Raw genomic sequence first — 21,589 nt, forward strand, 5'->3', positions numbered from 1 at the left:
ACAATACGTGTGCTGAAAAAGAAATTTTATTGACGTAACATCTCATCTCAAGTGAGTGTTACTTCTGAAAAGGTTTTTTTCCCCTCTTTCTGACAGAAACATGCCCTACAGTAAGATAATATGGTGCTTTGATCATGCTATGTGCTGTGTACATGACACAAACAAGACAGTTTGTGGTAGAGTACATCCCAAACCATTATTTGTTGATATCCGCTCATTCTTATCCATTTCATTTTTTTATTTATTCTTTTTTATTTAGTGTGTTTATGATGTTTAGCTGTAATTTTTTTGACTGTAAATATTCAATTGCTTTAATTACCTTTTAAGAAATGGGATCAATTGAATGTGTTTTATAATACCATTATGATCTGACTGAGCCTCTATGTATCAGTGAAGTTATGCAATCACGTGTTCTACTGTCCATTGTAAGAAAAGAACTTTAAGCATATTTTCATGCCACATAACATGGCACCTTAGACAACCTGTACAGAGCAAACATCTTGGTAGTTGAAGGGATAGCCTAACTCATGTTAAAACACTTTCACTTTATTTATATTACTGTAAACCATTTAAAAAATAAAGTGCACAGCCACTTGTAAAGAAAACACAGTTCTCAGTTCTAAATTTCATTTGTAATTAATTCCCAATATTTAGTTCAAAGCTACTGTCTAACATTAATGAACTTTCTTGTTGTTGTATGTTCGTGTACATACTTAAATGAGTAGTTTCGACAGTGCCTAAACATTCAGGAGTGGTTTTCCTTGTTGCCATTGATTATAAATTCCTCACCACTTGAGACACTTTCATCAATGAAGTTACCATTAATGCCACATCTGGAGCCATTGTTGGTGATGTCAGAGCCAGTCAGTGTAAACACTGGCATCCTGCCAGTCACAGCAACTTTCAGACCAGCCAGCGCTGTTTCAGGTCTAGACCATCGCAGGAGAAAGTATGGGTGGTTTTGGGCCGAACTAAACAAACAAGTTTGACCCTGTAGCTCCTGAGGGGAATCCTCCGCACTGCAGCACATCCTGGAGATGTAGGGGTGAATAAAAGGGAGAGGAGGTGGATACAAAGATTGAAACTGTGCTAGGCAACATTCTACATTTGTTATTTTGTGTGTTGTTTTTTTTTGGTTTTCTTTTATTAGCCCCACAATGGAGCTTCAACAGAAAAGAGTCTCCTTTCTAACAGAGGATAAGTACTTTTGTCACTTTTTCCACATGATACTGCTGTGTCGCCCTTGAGTGACAAACATACCAGTCAGTCGGTAGTAGTTTAATATTGATAAATGAGGAGAAAAATAAGTAATGCAGATACTTCCTTGCAAGGCATGAGGTGTCAGTGAATAGTTTGATGACTATGAAAATAATGAGAATCATACATGTAGCTACATATGTATTTGGACAGTGACACCTATTTTCGTAATTTCGCCTCTGTACACCATCACAATGGATTTGAAACCAAGCCATCAAGATGTTATTGAAGAGTACACTTTCATCTTTAATTCAAGGAACACTAACAAAATTATAAGGATTATTTTTAATATTTGGATGAAAATCCTTTACAGTCAATAACTGCCTGAAGTCTAGAAACAATGTACATTTCCAAATGCTGAGTTTAATCCCTTGAGATGCTTTGCAAGACTGTGATACTGTGAGGACCATAGCATACAGTTAGGTGCATGTTGTGGTCCTCTCAGCCCCAAGATCTCAACCCAATGGAACACCTATGGGAGGATTTTGTTTGATGTGTTGGACTGCACTCTCCACCACCCTCATAAGAAACTTTATATTGGGTTGTTTGTTCTTTAATTTCTCACCTACAGTATCTGTATATGTAGCAAGACAATTAAGTAGCATTAAACTAATTAGCCTAGGGAATTCACTGTAGACGCCAGGACTTTTTTAGCTGGTGACTGATTAAAAGCATGAGGACTTCAAAGAATATTCTGGTTGTCTGTGCAGCTTTGTAAAAAAAAAAAAAACAGATTCTATTGGGTTTCATTCAGAAATCTCTAGCGAAGTGTTTGCCTCTCTTCTGTACTCAAAGCTTGAAAATAAAATGCAACGGTATATTTACAAAATACATTCTGCAATAATATACATTTTCTAATCACAAAGATCCCTACCTGTGGAACAGCATACAGGGAGAGAACTGGAGGCTCAGCCCTTGGGATAACAGTCCACTCTCGTTGCCAGGTCTTGGGATTGTCACCATAACGCAGGAAACCACTCATTACACTGTCATTAAACACTGGAGAGGCTTCAGACTGGTAAACGACACACAAGAAAAGAGAATGCTGAAGACTATCATTCTTGTTATGTTGCATTTTATGATCCTGAAAAGAGACATCTGAAATGCTTTGCAGGATATACAATACCACAATTACCTGCTTTAAAAAGACATGTCTAGTTGGTTTAATCCACCCTGTCCCCTCTCTGACCAGTCAGGATGGAATAACAGGTTTTACACACTTTCTTTAGCTTGTTACTTTAGCTTGTTACCGTCATACTTTACCGTCATACACACACACACATACACACACATATACACACACATACACACACACACATGTATATACACACACACACATTCACATATATATATATATACATACATGTAAATATGTATATATATAAACACACATATATACATACATACATACATACATATATATATATATATATATATATATATATATATACACACACACACACACACACACACACACACACACACACACACACACAATAAAACTACCCAGGTATCTTTATCAACTCATCTCGGTCCTTGTCAGAGCTTAATTTATAAAAAAGGTGGAAAATCAAGTTAATTAAATGTACACTTTACTGAAGTTTAATAACACAAGATAGCTATGTTCACAGGCAACAGTAATTTTAAATGAAATTCAACCTAATACACTTTAACGCACTCATATTGTGTACCATGGCCAAGGCTGCACAATCTTCTGACTGTGTCATTTATTAATAGAAAATGGACATTGTTGAACTGCATCACAATATAAAATCAACCAGAAACAAAGATTCATGTAATACATGTGACAGATTTCTTAATTTAACGAGAGGCAGCAATTCAATACACAAAACAGAAAAAATTCTGATAATTTTAAAAAATCCTTATGAAAAGTTCCAAGATACGAACCGGGATCAGCACCAAAACCAAAGAACAAGAACAGAAAGGCTACATCAGACGTTGCCAGAAAACATCTAAAAAAGCCTACCCAGTTATGGAACAAGATTCTTTGGACAGATGACACCGAGATTAACTTGCACCAGAATGATGGTAAGAGAAGAGTATGGAGAAGGAAAGAAATGGCTCATTATCCAAAGGATACCACATCATCTGTCAAACATGTTGGAAGCAGTGTTATGGCTTGGTCATGTCTGGCTGCCAATGGAACTGGGTCGCTCATGTTTATTGATGATGTGACTGCTGATAGAAGTAGCAGGATGAATTCTGAAGTGTATAGAGCTATATTATCTGCTTGATTCGGCCAAATGCTGCAAAACTGATAGGACAGTGCTTCACAGTACAGAAGGATAATTCTCATGGCAAAGAAATGGAATATTCTTCAATCCCCAAATCGGTCACCTGACCTAAACAAAATTGAGCATGCCATTTACTGAAGACAGAAAGACCCACAAACAAGCAGTAACTGAAGGTGGCTGCAGTAAAGGCCGGGCGAAGCATCTAAAAATCGGAGGAAATCCAGCACTTGGTGATGTCCATTAGTAGTCATTGACTGCAAAGGATTTTCATCCAAGTGTTAAAAACAATTCCTATACTTATAATTATGTGTGTTTGTCCATCTACTTTTGAGCCTCTGAAAATCAGGGACTATGTATAAAAATGGCTGTAATTCCTAAATGGTTAATGCAATATTTTTGTTGAACCCCTTGAATTTAAGCTGAAAGTCTACACTTCAATTACATCTTGATGGCTTCATTTCAACTCCATTGTGGTGGTGTACAGAGGCAAAATTACAAAAATTCTGTCACTGTCCAAATACTTATGGACCTAACTGTATTTTTCCCTAACCTGCATGGCAATGTTTTCTATATACAGTACTTCTTTCACTCTTTACTGAGGCTTTATCACAGTTATACTGTGTGAAATATTTACACTAAATGTAAATTTATGTGGTTGCACCATAACAAGAAGGTGGAAAAGTGTCTTGCTGTACTTGTGTTCCCTAAAATTTTCCAACGTTGGGATCTTGACAGCATTTTAAAATCAAATTTGATTTTGAATTTTGAACAAGGCCTGCCTACAGACCTTGCATTTGTAAGAATGGATTCACGGATGGGTCTGTTGTGTTGATGATCTATTTTGCTGAGTCCTAGGAAACCACAAACAACATTTCTTAAATTTAAACAACTTTGAGGGTATGATTCAGGTCTTATTCCTCCTTAGCCTTCAACTGACAACAAATACGCTATATGCAGCTGGAAAAGTTTATAACCATGTTTTAATGTCACTAACCTCTTGGCAACCGTTTTCCATCCCATCATGTTACACAAGTTACCATCACCACATTAACCAGTCATTTTGCCAAGTTTTATAATATAAAAATGTCAGAATTAATCAAAATATTTAAACTCTGCTCCCTGTCCATGCATACACACAAGTTCACACACCATACACTAATTTAGACGTATTGAATGTTGTAGGTGAGGATTCATTTTGTCCAGAAGCCCAGCATTCTGATCATTCTGATATTATTCTTGGTTTGTAATGGTTTTGTATTTGATCCAATAGGGATACTCAAAAGACAGTAAACAACAGTACACACACTACAAACATCACAGTATTTAATCAATTTTCATTACTGTTAGAAATCTGTGCACTGACATACTCACTTCACAACAACATCTCACAACTTTCAAAATGTGTAACTGCTTGTTTTCTTACCTGCAGTTATTTCCAAATGTATAATCCATCACTCGTATAAGAAAGTAAAGCTTTCCAGTTTACTCCTGGCTTTGCTGAAGTGTGACAGCTTTGTTGGTCATGTGGAGAGGGCTAAATCCTACTTTCTCAATAGCATAATACTTCTGCTTTCTCACTTCTGTTTTTTCTTCATAGACTCTACCCTTTGGCAGTCTTAAAAGTTATGTCAGCATCTGAGAGACAACATTCAAAACTTGTCTAAACTAATACTGTACTATTACTCTCACAGAATAGTTTCTACAGATCACTGACAAGTAGGTGCAGCACATAACCTTGAAAAAAAAATTACAAAGAGAAAGATGCATGCTATAAGGCTATACCTATTGGTGACAGCTTTTTAAATTATTATTAAGCTTTTACCATTTGAGTTTGATGTCTTTCAAAAATAACTGAGTCGGGTTGAAGAGATTTTGAAAAATAAAAATATGCTGAACTTGGGTGCACTAACGATTATTTGTTTTCTTTCTCTGCTAATTAGAAGTTAATTTCCCCTGCCAAGATATAGTCCAGCATATAGCCCCTATAAAAAAAATGTTGTTTTTACACTTTGATTTTCGAGGCAGATTAAACAAACATAATATAACATGTTACATGTTGAACGGATAGATATGAGAGTGGTATTGATCTTCTCATCTTACTCTTGGCAAGTGAATAAGAGTAATTCCCAAAATGTCATATATCCTGACATTTTGAAATGTGTTCGTCTCCAAGTTTTAACACCTCTATTGAGACACTGTCAGTGTTATTTTCATCTTAAAAGTTAACAATTTGTCCTTGTAGTGGCTTTTTGTTTATGAAAGTACACTTGTTACAACAAACCTCATACCAAGCCAAAGAATAATTTGCATCATATAGGTCGGAGAGATGGATGGTACTGTTGAATTCTGCATCTAACAGTACCATTGGAGCAAGCATACTTTTCAAATCTAAACAGATAGTTCTAACTCAGTTGGGGAACAGAAAGGCTTTGTGTGCATGTGTGTGTGTGTGTGGGGGGGGGGACTGATAAATGCCAGTCTCTAGACACACAGGCAAAGTCAAGGCTGAATCAGAGAAAGAGATTTCACTGCAGTAGTCCAACAAGCTAAGAGGCTAACAGGCGTCAACTGTGCCTAACAAAATTAAAATATATGTACACACACACCAAGTACAGTGCATACAAAGGCATTATATTCACAGGCAGAGGAGGGAAAATACCATTTTGATGTAAGCCAAGTACTACAAGAAATGTTAATGCCTGTTATGTTAGACTGCAATAGTTTAAGCTAGGTGTACCTAATTAACTGGGAACTTACTGGGACACAGTTTCCAAGACAATGAGTATTCAGCATTTACAACCTGTACACTGTCACTTAAAAAATACGAAAAAAAAATTACTTCTTTCCTTGTGTGACTAGTGAAATTGTGACTAGTGAAGTTGCAATACGGGTTAGAACGTCAAAATGTAATGACAACTGTTGACTTAACATTTGCTATATTTGTAAGTGTATTAGCTTGCTTCCAAGTTAGCTTCCCTTACAGTTTTGCCATTGCCTGTGGCCGGCTTTTGATTATTTATATATGTAGCAATATAGGCCTACTAAACTCCTTTTCTATTTTTGTATAATTATTTTGATCGGAATTAACGCCTTAGTGCTTCATTGGTTAGTAGCTTAATATACACCAACCAAAAATGAGATACAGGCTAGCTAAAGTGATATAACATTATGGTAAAAGCAAGCTTAACTTAATGTCAGAAAGCTGGGTGGACAATTTTGTAATTTCAATTTATGTACTTAGTTCTTAAAAAGCCTGAGAATGTATTATTCAAAATGCGAACCGAAGCATACGTAAAACAAGGTACCTCACCTGATTGTGAGGCAAGGCGGTCCACCACAGCACCTTTGACTTTTCCATCTGACCGCCACTCATTTGAACTCCTCCGTCTCCCGGCTTCAGTTCAGAGTCAGACTATTGCTTTTCCTTAGGTCAAACATTTCTACAAAGTAACCCCAGTTCCAACTTGAGCCCGCTGTTTCCCCAACAGGCAGTAATTTGAGAGAGGGAGAGCGACGTGCTGGCGACCTCCAAGAGTCTGCTGTCCACTGCCTCAGGTGCTCAATCACCGCTATTAATCTTTCTATTTGATAAGTACCACCTCAGATTGATACCCACACACTCCCCCTAACAGGCCCACTGGAGGACACCGACCAATCAGCCGCTAAACATTCATCATTAACATTGTGAAGGTAATCTCGAAAATCAATCGGACTTCGACAGGATCTGAGCAGTTTACATGACATCACTGCTTAAGAACAAATAGCTACAATCTCTCCATAAACACGCATTAGCGTGTTGATTCACTCTGAATTAGGTTACTTAAAGCTGAACTTTGAGTAACTTAAAGGTAGTTTTTCTATATCAGATGAAGCATTCACAGAACTTAAATGAATAAATCAACAAATAGACAAATGGATCCAGAAATAAATACATTTATAATTTAATCAATATTACTCACTCAACTCTGAAATTAATTCATATATTATTTTTGTGGTAATATATTACACTAATAATAATAATAATAATAACAACAACAACAATAACAAATGCTGTATTTCAACTATGAATTGTGAATAGCTTACTTTAAATAATTACATTTTCTTCAAATAAATAACCTATTATGCCAAAAAGAGTGGAAAAGAACAAAAGCAAGAAAAGGTCATGTTCAAGGTCTGATGCCGCAACTAATGATTATTTTCATTATCAGTTAATTTCCTGATTATTTTTTCAATTAAATCAATTAATTGTTTAAAAACAATAATTTTAAAATTCCTATAAATTATTTATTCAACAAATTATTATTATTATCATATTATTATTATTATTATCATTATTATTATTATCATCTAAATATATACGGGCAAAGCTCTTCTTTTAAAATAAAAAAGATAGAATATTTAATATTTGGTTTCCGTTGGTACAAATAGGTCATGGTAGTGATGAGTGACGTGTTGAGCTGCCTCTTTAGAAGCTGAGCCCACAATTCACTCTCAAGCTGAGTGCTGACAGAAGCTGAACTCTTGAAAAGTGAAACTCTTCAACTGTGAGAAACTGTGACAACTGTGTGAAAACTCTGACAACCCTGAATTAATAAAACAACCTTTAAACTGTGGCCATCTACAGTAACCAGTTGTTGAAGTGGCAAAAAATGGCCTCCACTGGTTTATGCTGTGAGAAATATCTGCTGACTTTAAGAATCCGTGCGCTGGATGACCGCTGTGGTAAAATAAGGTAGACCACATTTAAGACCACCATTAACCGTTACACCTGTCATTTTGGTGTCAAATTATTACAGACGATTGGAATTTTATGAGTTTGAACATGACATATGGAAACTGTATGAATATTATTGTATGAGAAACGCATGAATTTTGAGGGGGTGCGCAAGCGTTGTCAAGTTAACATTGAAAGTATAGGACAAATATGACAACTGGGCCATTTTTTTTAAAGATGCTAAAAGATGTGTATGTTGCACGCACCATGGAGATGTAATCAGATATCGGAACAAACCAGAGACAGACGTGTGACATCAATGTGGACCTGTTTCTTGTATATGGATGGTTGAGTTTGCATGTTTTAATTGTTCGCGCTTGATTAGAGCATCAAATCCATAAATCCAAACATGTAAAAGTGCAGGTTTTTTCAAACCTTAGTGGAAACTTAACTTACTATCTGACTTAACTGTCAGATCTGGATTTAAAGTTCTTCAGTCACCTGTAGATCCGTTTTGTTGAGTCTACTTTGAACTTTGAAGAGTACACAGCCCTCAGAGATTTTATACTTATCCTATCACGATGAACGATTTTAGGCGTGCAACATTGCGCTCATAAAATAAAAATATAATCTCAGGATTTAGATGATATTGTTACCAATCATCTGCCCTTGATGTAAAGAGGAAGGTGATTATGCTTGGAACTGTATGAACATGAAGACTTTGTGGTTTGTATTAATTTACAATGGTTTGAAGCAGTCGTAACCTGCTTGAAACATTAAGTTTAGACTTTAATCACTAGTCAGTCTCTGCACAGCACACCAGTCAACTAAAATGCACTAAAAAATACATTTTTGCTTAACCTACTTAAGTTTTTGATTCAAATGCCACCAACAAATAATGTTGGAAACAACCTATAACATTTAAGAGGAGTAGACAGTCAATTTGAAGGATACTTAGATCCTCCACCTTCATTCATGTCACTTGTAGTAAGTACCAAAATGTAACAGGTCATAATAACAACACAACAAGTCTTAGCTGCACAGTTATCTCCACACTTTAATCCAGGCTTTAAGTAGTCTGATCATGTCATGACTAATGTGATTTGTTTTTTATTTTCTTTCCATTTAGCTCATCTGCTGAGGTGAGGACCATACCTTCAAATGATTGTTACAGACTTGAGGAACTGACTCCATACCTAGTCTGTCACAAGTTCCAAGAACTTCCCCTTTATTCCCATTGAAAAGATTTTCCACTTGCTCCAGATGTTCACCCTAGCCCCTAGCAAGCAGAGTCAGAGGGAGAATACCACACCATCTCCTCTAACAGAAGCACCAGCAGGTATGAAGGTGGCCATTGAAGACTCCAGCTCTCCTCCTCCAAATAAACTGACTCACTGAGAAGACGGAGCTCGGAGCACCGAAGGCCAACTGCAGGATCTGTGTCCACAGCATGGAGTTTAATGGCAGCACTGTCAACAAAGTCACCTCCACTGTGTACTGCATTGAGCTGACCAACCGCTGGAGAGTGACCAACTACAGCAAAGATGGACATGTTCTCATGTAAGTCCTCTGTCAGTTTACCAAAAACTCGGCACATTATGGAAAGACTCCAACACAGGGGAAAAGGAAGGATACAGAGGAAGAGAGGAGCAGCAGTAGCCTGTCTCCATCAAAGAAGCGCTTGAGAGTGTGATGGAGTTGTCAAATAGTCCACCAGTTATCATGGACCAACCAGGACATTCAGCAGCCCCTGGAGGACCTATGGTCTATTCTTTGGTGCTTTGATGACATTTGCACTGCTGCAGCTTTTGGTATGTCCCTTGTGGCCTACGTGTCTAGAGGGTTAACAAGAGTGATGATTTTGACCCCTGAGGGCTGACCTTTGCTTCTGGCAGTGCTGGAGACCACCCAGGTAGTGTCTTGCAATGGGGTCCATGCAGACATGCTGCACCATATGAAGGATATGGTTGGCTGAGAGGTTATAATTGTACATTTGTATATAGTTTGTTTTGTCAAGGTATACAGGTCAGTGTTTTTGTTGCATCTTGCAGCGGTGCGTCTTGTACCTTTCTTTATTTGTTAGTGCTGGCTTGTGTGCTAGTTGTGCTAGCTAGTTATCTTATACTGAAGACCCTGGTCACTCTCTTAACAGTCATCTGAAGGCAGCAGGTATCTATTACAACTGCAGTCTATAATGAGGGATGTTGCACACTGTCAAGGCACAAGTACGCATGGCAGATTCACTGGATAAAGTTTATGCACCAGACTGTCGCATAATAACCTATAATAACCATAGAAACCTCCCTGCTTATGTGCCCATCAGTCTTACCATTTCTATTACTGTACAGTCCCTACTGTTGTCATGGTAGACAAGGTCTCTCCCTTGTTCCCTGTGTTCTCCTCCATTTTGCCCTCCCTTATGCGCTTGTTTGTCCACAGTTCATTGTTCTCCCTGTTTGTGTGTGTGTGTGTGTGTGTGTGTGTGTGTGTGTGTGTGTGTGTGTGTGTGTGTGTGTGTGTGTGTGTGTGTGTGTGAGTGAGTGAGTGTTAGTCAGTCTGGAGCTGGCCGTGGAAACCTGGTTCATCCCCCACCGACTCACCGGCACAGCTCCTTCTAATCAACTCATCAAGTCCTCCACCAGCTGCAGTATTTATACATTTTATACAATAATGATACAATTCAGTGTATCTAAAGTTATATGAAAGCTGTAAAGTAGTAGAGTGTTTTATAACAGTTTCAAAGGAGAAATTTTGTATCAAATGAATAATGATCACTATTTGCATCGCTGCAGTATGTCTAAATGCTTAAGTGGGTATAAAGATTAGAAGTGTAGAATAATCACAGAAGTATTTTACTGACAGAGAATTAACGGTTGTGTTTCATTCCAGGGAAATGTATCTTTTCAAATGGGATACAATATAGGATAAGAGCCCCATCTGGTTAGGTTAACATGTCATTGTGAAACAGGTCCCTCACTGCAAATCCCCGAATCCAAATTCTTAGTGGTGAAGAAGTAATTTTTAGTCCTCCATATAGGGTTCTTATCATTTATATATGTATTGTTTATGCTTCGTTTTACTCAAACCATATGTCTATTTATTTTTTTTATCAAATCTGTATACATACGTATGATTCTGCTTTTAGAGATAGCACTCAAATGTATAAATATATTCTTTACTGATCATCAAATCTTATCAAATTTGACTGGACTACCTGTACACATGAAATTTCTCACAATGTTGAGGCTGTTTGGTAAATTCAAATACCATTAACCAAGCAACACTGATAGTAAGTAGACCTCCAGCTGTACACTGATGTTACCTGCTCTCTAGTGGATTTTATCAATACAGAACTGTAGAATCAGACAGACATGAAATGTCTGTGTGCTTCATCAGAGGCCGACAAGTCTTAACTTTACAATCTTACAGTACAGTACAGTCCAGGCGCTGCTCCAACTAAAAGTTGTCAGAAGTGGGATTTGAACTCATGTCTCCGGGAGAGACTGCAACTTGAATGCAGTGCCTTCAAAATTTTAAAAATTGTGCAAACCAAATGAGAAAGAAAGACAAAAAGTTTATGCATAACTTTATACCTGAATGGGCAGAATGGGTAACAATCAACAAATAGGTGCTTCTTACTGTTAAAACAAAGTTTATTATAATTGGATCAAGGTATCTGCTAAAAGCTGAGCCGACACTGAAATTGAGTGTAAGTAATATATGTACCTACTGAACAGGTACAAGAGACAAAAGTTGTTGATATAACCTTGGATCATTAATTATCATAGTCTGAACAAACTGATAACATTGTGAGTAAAACAGTAAGATGTCTGTCAGTAGGTAACTCCAAATACAGCAGGAACCTTAATTGAATAGTGTGTATAAACTATTGACAAGTGGTGTAAGAAAGAAAAAAGAAACTTTGGTGAAAATAGAAATTACTCCTATGCAGGGCTTCCCTTTTCACTATTTCTTGGCATTTCACAGAAAACTATAAATAAATCAATACGATTAAGCAATAATGAAAATAATTGTTAGTTCCAACCTTGAACATGACCCTTTTTATCAATTGGATGTTACTATTGAAAATACGCAATTTACCATTTTAGTAAAATATTATTATTATTATTAATACTATTATTATTATTATCAGTAGTCGTAGTAGTAGTAGTAGTAGTAGTATTTTTTTATTACAACAACCTTATTTATGTATTAATTTCATTTCTTTAAAACTATTTATTTATTTATATCTGTCTTACTCTATCTGTGGTCAGAAATCAATGAATGCAGCTTTAACCAGTATGTTGATTTGTATGTCACAGACACAGAGAAACAATCAACAAGTTCTCCAACCTAAGCGACCTAAGCATTCAGAAAGTATTCAGATGCCTTCACTTTTTTCACATTTTGTTATTTTGCAGCCTTATACTAAAATCATTTAAATCAATTTTTGCCCTCATCAATCTACACTCAATACCCCATAATGACAAGGTGAAAAGAGAATTTTACAAATTTTTGCACATTTATTAAAAAGGAAAAACCGAAATATCTCATTGACACAAGTATTCAGACCCTCTGCTATGAGACTTGAAATTTAGCTCAGGTGCCTCACATTTCCCTTCATCTTCAAGATGATCTCTTCCTGTTTTTAATTTGCATTTTATAAAATTATAAAACATAGTTATCACACATAAGGTTGTACAAAAAACACAAAATTCAAAGAAACCAATAATGAGGGGAAGAGAAAAAATACTCAAATGAATAATACAGATAATAAATAAGTTAAATGATTACTTAATTATCAAATCATGGTATTTAATTGAACTGATAAATTTAATTTATATGATACTTTCTACAAATATAGGAACAGTAACTGGTTACCATTGATACATACATACATCCACTTATACACCCATGAGTGAGTGTATGTGTGTGTGTGTGTGTGTGTGTGTGTGTGTGTGTGTGTGTGTGTGTGTGTGTGTGTGTGTTTGTGTGTGTGTGTGTGTCTGTGTGTGTGTGTGTGTGTACATATGTGTACATATAAATTCCCATCCCCCATTCCTTTGTATGCCCATGTATCAAGTGAAGGACATCAATACAATTCATATCATATGATTTTCCTTAATATCCTGTCTAACATGAGGGTCATTAGCACTATTGTGTGTTATATACCTCACCTATTTTCCCATTTTTCTTCAAAGATATGAACTTGATTTCTAATTCTCAGGGTTATTTTTTCCGTACCATAACTTTCGATTACAAGATCCCTCCATTTGGAGTTAATTAAATTGTCAACTTTCACCAATTGCTGGTAATTTGTTTAATTATTGCTACCTTAATTATTAAGAAGACATGAGATTCTTTCTTCTTGATGTCTTCTGGTATTTTCCCAAGTAGTAGAGCAAGTGGGTTCTTCTTCAGGGAAATACCAAAAATGTTTGACATTTCTCTAATAGAATTTTCTCAATAGCCACTTATACCTTTACATGACCAGAGTATATGACTGTGGTTTGCAATCTGCTCACCACATTCTCTCCAGCATCCTGCAGTTAAATTTTCTCTATACTTGGGAGAGAAGTCTGAATCAGTTTCCATTTCTTTTAAGAAAATTAAATCTTCCTTCAATTTCTGATTCTGGCAAACTCGAACTCGAACTGCAGTCGTAATAGATACCTGCTGCCTTCAGATGACTGTGGGTAAAGGAAAGGCCTTCAGTATAGACTACCTACTTACTGTCATAGATTACAAAGCTAATAAGAATCATCCATTATTCTTTATTCTGTCTGGATGGCATTAATGCCATACACGTCAGCGGGTCGAAAAAAATAAAAATAAAATAGGAACACAAGCGAAACATAAATAAAAAGGGTTGTATGATTTTAAGAAGGTTTATGTGATGTGATTTCACTGAAGAAAGTGACCAAAATATGGTATTTTATTATTTTTTGAAGAAAAAAACTATAAAAGCTGGAAAGTCTTAAAGATTTTACATGTATAGAGATGGAGAATTAGAATAATTGTCCCATATTGCATCCCATTTGAAAAGATACATTCCCCTGAAACGAAACACAACAGTGAATTCTACTTAGCATAATCACTTTTGTGTAGCATTATCCTTTTTGTGATTATGCTACACTTATGATCTTTCCCCCCACTTAATCATTCAGACATACTTCAGTGATGCAAATAGTGATTATTATTAATTTGACACTAAAGGTCCCCTGCTTTTCCTGTCTTTTCCTGCTTCTTCTATCAGCCTGTTCTTCCTTGTCGATGTGCTTCTCATTGATTTGCTCTGACTCTGTCCCTGCAGCTGTTGTGATAGGTCAGCGTCATTCCTAGCTTAAACTTGAACCTGAAGTTTGTGATGATGCTAGTTGTAAGTAGGCGCCATTAAGTTGCATGTGTTTCTAGCTCAATAAAACACATTCAATTTTATTGGCAGAAATCCATCATAAGTGCTTTTGCTGTTCAAGGCTTCAGGGGGACTGGTGTCTTTCCCAACGCATATTGGGTAAAAAGTGAGGTAAACCCTTAATAGGGCACAGGCAACTTTGAGTTTCCAATTCATCTTTGTAGGAAAAAATTTAAAAAATTCTCTTTTGCGAGAGGTCTTATCTGAAGAGTACTGGCAGCTCCCTCATGTTTTCAACCATTTCAGAAACACAAGCCAGCACTAAGAAATAAAAAAAGGTGAAGGATGCACCGATGCAAGACACACCAAAAACACTGACCTGTGCACCATGATGAAACAAACAACATACAAATGTACACTAATAGCCATATCCTTCATATGGTGCAGCACGTCTGCATGGGCCCTGGTGCAAGATGCTACCTCGGTGGTCTCTAGCCCAGATGCACAGGCCAACCCTCGGGGGTCAAAATCATCACTCATGTTAACCTGCCAGTTGCGTAGGCCACAAGGGACAGTATAAAAGCTGCAGCAGTGCAAATGTCATCAAGGCACCAAAGAATCTGTAGACCATAGGTCCTCCAGGAACTGCTGAATGTCCTGGTTGGTGAATGAGAACTGGTGGACTGTTGCATATTAACATCACGCTGTCAAGTATTTCTTCTCCGGAGACAGGCTGCTGCTGCTGATTCTGCTTTCTTCCTCTGTATCCTTCCTCCTCTCTTGTGTCGGAGTCTTTGCACACTTTGTCAACTTTTTGGTAAACTGACATAAGACTGCCATGAGAGCGTGTCCATCTGGACTGTAGTCAGTCAGTCACCAGCAGTTGGTCAGTGCTTTCAGTGCGATACACAGTAAAAGTGACAGTGCTGCCATTAAACTCCAGACATAGTTCCCGTGGTTGGCTTTCAGTGTTCTAAGGCTCCGTCTTCTCCAGAAGAACTGGAGTCAGTATATTTTGAGGAGAAGAGCTGGAGCCTGCAGTGGGCAGCATTATATCGACTGGTGCTTCTGTTAGAGGAGATGGTGTGGTATTCTCCCCCTGGGTCTGTTCACTAGGGGCAAAGGGCGTGAACATCTGGAGCAAGCAGAAAAATCCTTTCAATAGGATTAAAGGGAAGTTCTTGGAACCTGTGAGAAGGCTGTGGTACAGGCTGGGTATGGATTTGCACATGGAGTTTATGTTTAATCGGGTCAGAAGACAGTTCCTCAGGTTTACAACACATATTTGAAGGATTTCTCCTGGCCTCAGCATACATACATGCTTTGAAATCACAATCATGTTTCCACTTAGGTTTGAATAAATTTTCACTTTTACAAGTTTGGATTAATGGACATGAAGCTCTAATCCAGCATCAACAATTAAAACATGAAAAGTCAACCATCCTCATACAAGAAATGGGACCCCAGTTTGACGTCAATGACGTCAAACGTCCATCTCTGGGTCGTTCCATAAACTGACGTTTTCTCCATGGTGCTTGCAACGTACATATAACTTTTAGCATCTTTTAGAAAATGACACATTCACCATCTTTGGGTCATGTCCAGCTCTGCTTCCTAGGTCATATCCCAACTTCCTACGCTCATGTCTTTCCCACCTCTGTGATTGTGTGCCAATGTGTGGCACCTGTGTCTCATTGTCTCCCCTCTCCTAGTGTAATTAATCTCTGTGCGTCCTTCCCTCTGTGCCAGTTCGTCTTTGTTCTCTGTAGCTAGTGTTCCAGCAATTTCCCAGTGTTAGTGTTCTCCGTGTGACTCTGTTCTTGTTTTTTGACCTCACCTTTGCCTAGCCCTCTGGTTTTGTTTGCCTATTCCTGATTGCCTGTCAGTGTACTGAACCTTTAGCTCAGTAAAGACTTTGAGCCCCTGCCTTCTGGTATCAGTGTGACAATACGAACTCTGTTTCTCTGCAAGTTGCCCTCTGCTATCAAGTAAGACAGCTTAATCAACACATAGAGCATCTTACCTCCATCTGCCATCTGACCTCTTACCTGGCTCTTCCCCTCCTAGAGGGCACCTGTTTTCACTCTCTGTTCCTGAATGAGAGTTATGGATAAATACATCTATTCCACCCTGGAAGCTGGAATAATCAGTCCTTCCTCCTCTCCTCAGCAGGTTTTTTTCTTTATGGATAAGAGGGATAAATCCCTCCACCCATGTACCAACTACTGAGGACTGAATGACATCACCATAAAACATAGGTACCCTGTCCCTCTCATTTCTTCTGCTTTTATACTGTTACAAGGGGCTAAGATCTTTACTAAACTTGAGTCAACAAATGCCTACCATCTAGTCAGAATACGGGAGGAATGAATGGAAAACTGCTTTTAACACATGTAGCGGACATTATGCGTACCTTGTAATGTCATTTGGACTCAACCAATGCCACAGATGTGTTTGTCAATGACGTGCTCTGGGACATGCTCCACAAATATGTCTTCGTGTATCTGGATGACATCCTCATCTTCTCCCCAGATGAACATATTCATGTGCAACATGTAAGGCAAGGCCTGCAGCGCTCCTAGATCACTAGTTGTTCATCCATGTAGAAAATTGTGAGTTTCACATCTCCTCAGTGTCTTTCGTGGGGTTCATTGTCGCTCAGAACAACATCCAAATGGATCTCAATGATTACTGCTGTAGCAGATTGGCCCACTCCCTCCATTAAGAAAGAGTTGGAACAATTCTTGAGATTTGCCAAATTCTATAGACGCTTTATTCTTCAGTACTATGGACGCACCACTGCATGCATTAACCTCTGCTAATGTCAAGTTTTATTGGTCACCCTAAGCAGACCAGGCCTTCCAGAGGCTCAAGACGAGCTTTGCTCCAATACTAACTCTTCCTGATCCCCACCTAGGATTTGTGGTAGAAGTGGATGTTTTGGACATTGGAATAAGAGTGATTCTCTTCCAACGCTCCCCCGAGGACAACAAGCTACATCCCTGTTCCTTCCTCTTCCGGAAACTGTCCCCTGCGGAGAGGAACTATGACAACAGGGAGCTACTGGTGGTTAAGGTGGCTTTGGAGGAGTGGTGGGACTGGCTACAGGGGGCAGAACAACCATTCTTGGTGCGGATTGATCATAAGAACCTGGAGTACATTCAGACAGCTAAGAGACTCAACTCCAGGTGAGGAAGGTGGGCCCTTTTGTTCCTTTTACTGCCCTGGTTTCAAGGAATGTTAAGCCGCACCAGTCTGACTCTGCCTAAATCGAGTCCCCTTCCAATATTCTGCCCTATTCCTGTGTGGTGGGAGCAGGTCATCCACTGGGCTCACACATCTTGGCTGTCCTGTCACCCTGGAGTCAAGCGAACCTCCTTCTTCATCACACAGCACTTCTGGTGGCCATCCTTGGAAACAGAGGTGAACAGCAGTCTGTTCAGTATGTTCCCAGAATAAGACTTATCAGTGTCTGTGTTCTGGTCTCCTGTGCCCCCTACCTGTTCCTTGCTACTCCTGTTCAGACATCTTGTTTGACTTTGTGACCAGTCTGCTGACCTCAGAGGATAACACCACCGTTCTTACGGTGGTGGACAGATTCTCTAAGATGGTGCACTTTATGTGATTTTTAAGTGTTCTGCTTGCATGGTTTTACCAGAGATGTTGTGTCTAACAAGAACACCTGTTGGATCCCCTATCCAATGGTAAGATGAAGAGGCTGAATCAAGAACTGAAGGCCTGACTACGCTGTTTGGTTTCCCACAGTCCCTCTACCTGGAGCAAACATCTCATATGGGTAGAGTATGCTCATAACACCCTGCGTTGCTCTGCCTCCGGTCTCGCTCCATTCCAGTGGGCTTACGGATAACTTCTCTGTTTCCCGAATTAGAGGCCGAGGTGGGAGTTCCAGGCCCTCATCCGCTGATGTCATTGAGTTTGGAGCCGGACCAGGAGGAAGCTCCTCAAGACAGTGGTCCAGAACAAGAGGTTGGTGGATCGCCAGCAGACTCCAGCCCCTTCCTATCAACTTGGCTGTCCCCCCAAGACCTGCCATGCCATGTGGAATCACATAAGTTCGCCCTCGTTTTGTGGGCCCCCTCTGGCTGGGCGTTTCAGATTGCCAAGATCCAAGAGAATTCACCCCACATTCCATGTTTCCTGTCAAGCAGAGTCTGTTGGTTCCTGCCTCCAGACCCCCTCCAGCCCCCTGGATCATTGGTGGCCTTTTCTGTCAAATATTTCTTGGCAGTTTGCCATTGGGGTCGTGATTGGCAGTACCTGGTGCATTGGGAGGGTTTACGGTCCGGAGAAAAGGTTGTGGATCTCCTCTAGTGACATCTTGGACACAGACCTCATCAGACTTTCAATAGTGCCGTCCTGCCCAGCCTTGCCCATCAGGAGTCGTCCCTAGAGGGGGGGATTCTGTCATGTCTAGTTCTGCTTTTTGGGTCATATCCCAACTTCCTGCCCTCATGTGTTTCCTGCCACTGTGATTGTCTGTCCCACCCCTAATGTGTTGAAGCTGTGTCTCACTGTCTCCCCTCTCCTAGTTTAATTAGTCTCTGTGCTCCCTTCCCTCTGTGTCAGTTCATCTTCATTCTCTGTAGCCAGCGTTCCAGCAATTTCCCAGTGTTAGTATTCTCCGTGTGACTCTGTTCTTGTTTTTTGACCTCGCCTTTGCCTAGCCCTCTGGTCTTGATTGCCTATTCCTGATCGCCTGTGTACTGAACATTTTGCTCAGTAAAGACTCTGATTTTTTTGGAACCCATTTTTGTGTCTGAATCATGCTTTTGAGTCCCTACGTTGTGATATCAGAGCGATACATTGTCATATACGCTCAATGTTACCTCAACAACACTTGCACACCTCCTCAAAACTGATGTGTTTCTCAAGTATTACATTAATATTCGTACATTTTCCCCCTGCCACATGTACAGTTGTGAAATTCCATCCTGTAACCCTATAATAATTTGACAATAAAATAAAAGGCATAACTCAGGTGTAATGGTTAAAGGTGGTCTTAAATATGGTCTACTCTGTTTTACCATAGTGATCATAAGCAAGTATTTCTCATGGTGTGAACCACTGGAGAAACATTTTTTGTCACTTCAACAACTGGTTCCCGAAGTCCACAGTTCAAGCCTGTTTTATTATTTCAGGGTTGTCACAGCTGAAGAGTTTCACTTTTCAAGAGCTCAGCTTCCGTCAGTGCTTAGGTGGAGAATGGAATTAGTCATCACCATGACTTCAGTGAAACGTTAGTGATGTGCTTTCAAACAACTGAACTCACAGAAACTAAATATAAATTTTACTGTTTATTTATTTAATGCAAACAGTTGCACAGTTATATTTAAAGTATAATGGTTATTATTAATTACAATTTTAGGTTACTTCTAAATCAAAGACTGATCATATTTGAGTTAAAAAAAAAAAAAAAAAAACTACAGCTAAAGCCATAACTATTTGTACAATGACACAATTTTTTGTAATTTTGCCTCTGTACACCGAAAAAATGGATTTGAAACAAAGCCATTAAGATGTGATTGAAATGTAGACTTTCAGCATTAATTCTAGGGGTTTCACAAAAATATCACATAAACAGTTTAGGAATTGAAGACATTTTTATACGTTGTCCCTCATTTTCAGAGGCTCAAAAGCAATTGGACAAATTACCATAATTATAAATATAACGATTATTTTTACATACTTGGTTGAAAATCCTTTGCAGTAAATGACTGCCTGAAGTCTGGTACAAATGGAGTTTCCTCTCTTGAGATGCTTGGCCAGGCCTTTACTGTAGCTGCCTTCAGTTGCCGCTTGTTTGTGGGTCTTGCTGCCTTCTGTTTTGTCTTCAGTAGGTGAAACAAATGGTCAATTGCCCTGAGATCAAATGACTGACTTGGCTATTGAAGAATATTCCATTTCTTTGCCTTAAGAAGATCTTGGGTTGCTTCTGCAGTATGTTTTGGATCAATATCCATCTGTACTAGGAAGCACTGTTTTGCAGCATTTGGCTGAATCAGAGCTGATAGTATAGCACTATACACTTCAGAATATATCCTGCTACTTCTATCAGCAGTCACATAATCAATAAACACCGGTGACCCAGTTCAATTGACAGCCAGACATGCCCATGCCATAACACTGCCTCCACCATTTTTGACAGATGATGTGGTATGCTTTGGATCATGAGCTGTTCCTTTCCTTCTCCATACTCTTCTCTTCCCCTCATTCTGGTACAAGTTAATCTTGGTTTCATCTGTCCAAAGAATCTTGATCCAGAACATGGGTAGAATTTTTAGGGGATTTCTGGCACAGTCTAATCTGGCCTTTCTGTTCTTGAGTGTTACCAGTGGTTTGCATCTTGTGGTAAACCCTCTGTATTTACATTCATAAGGCGTTTCTTGATTGTAGACTTTGACAATGATATGCTTTCCTCCTCGAGAGTGTTCTTGACCTGGCTAGATGTTGTGAAGGGGTTTTTCTTCACCAAGGATAGAATTCTGCGATCATCCACTGTAGTTGTCTTCTGTGGTATTCCAGGCTTTTTGGTGTTGCTGACCTCACCAGTGCATTCCTTCTTTCAAGAATGTACCAAATTGTTGATTTGGCAACTCCTAACGTTTCTGCCATCTGTCTGATAGGTTAGTTTTGATTTTTCACCCTAATGATGGCCTCTTTCATTTGCAGTGACACCTCTTTGTACTGCATATTGAGAATTCCCATGAACAGCTACCAAATGCAAGTTCAACATTTGGAATCTACTCCAGACCTTTCATTTGCTTATATACTGTGAGGGAACAGGCTACACCTTGTCGTGAAACTGAATTGTCAATTGTCCAATTACTTTTGAGCCTCTGAAAATGAGGGACTATGTGTAAAAATGACTGTAATTCCTAAACTCTTAATGCGATACCCCTTGAATTAAAGCTGAAAGCCTACACTTCAATCACATCTTGATGACTTTGTTTCAAATCCATCATGGTGGTGTACAGAAGCAAAAATTGT

General features: G+C 38.8%; 1 long non-coding RNA gene across 1 annotated transcript; it reads right to left on the reverse strand.

Annotated features, from left to right (window-relative positions):
* Positions 1-9: 9 nt before the first annotated feature.
* LOC120796929 lies at positions 10-5,024 on the reverse strand. The gene is made up of 3 exons (XR_005708443.1): positions 4,936-5,024; positions 2,132-2,272; positions 10-1,031 (listed from the first exon to the last, which is right to left on the reverse strand). It is a non-coding gene; the product is annotated as an uncharacterized LOC120796929 (long non-coding RNA).
* Positions 5,025-21,589: the final 16,565 nt, after the last annotated feature.

This window comes from Xiphias gladius, chromosome 2, assembly GCF_016859285.1.
Source record: "Xiphias gladius isolate SHS-SW01 ecotype Sanya breed wild chromosome 2, ASM1685928v1, whole genome shotgun sequence".
NCBI classification, from domain to species: Eukaryota; Metazoa; Chordata; class Actinopteri; order Istiophoriformes; family Xiphiidae; genus Xiphias; species Xiphias gladius.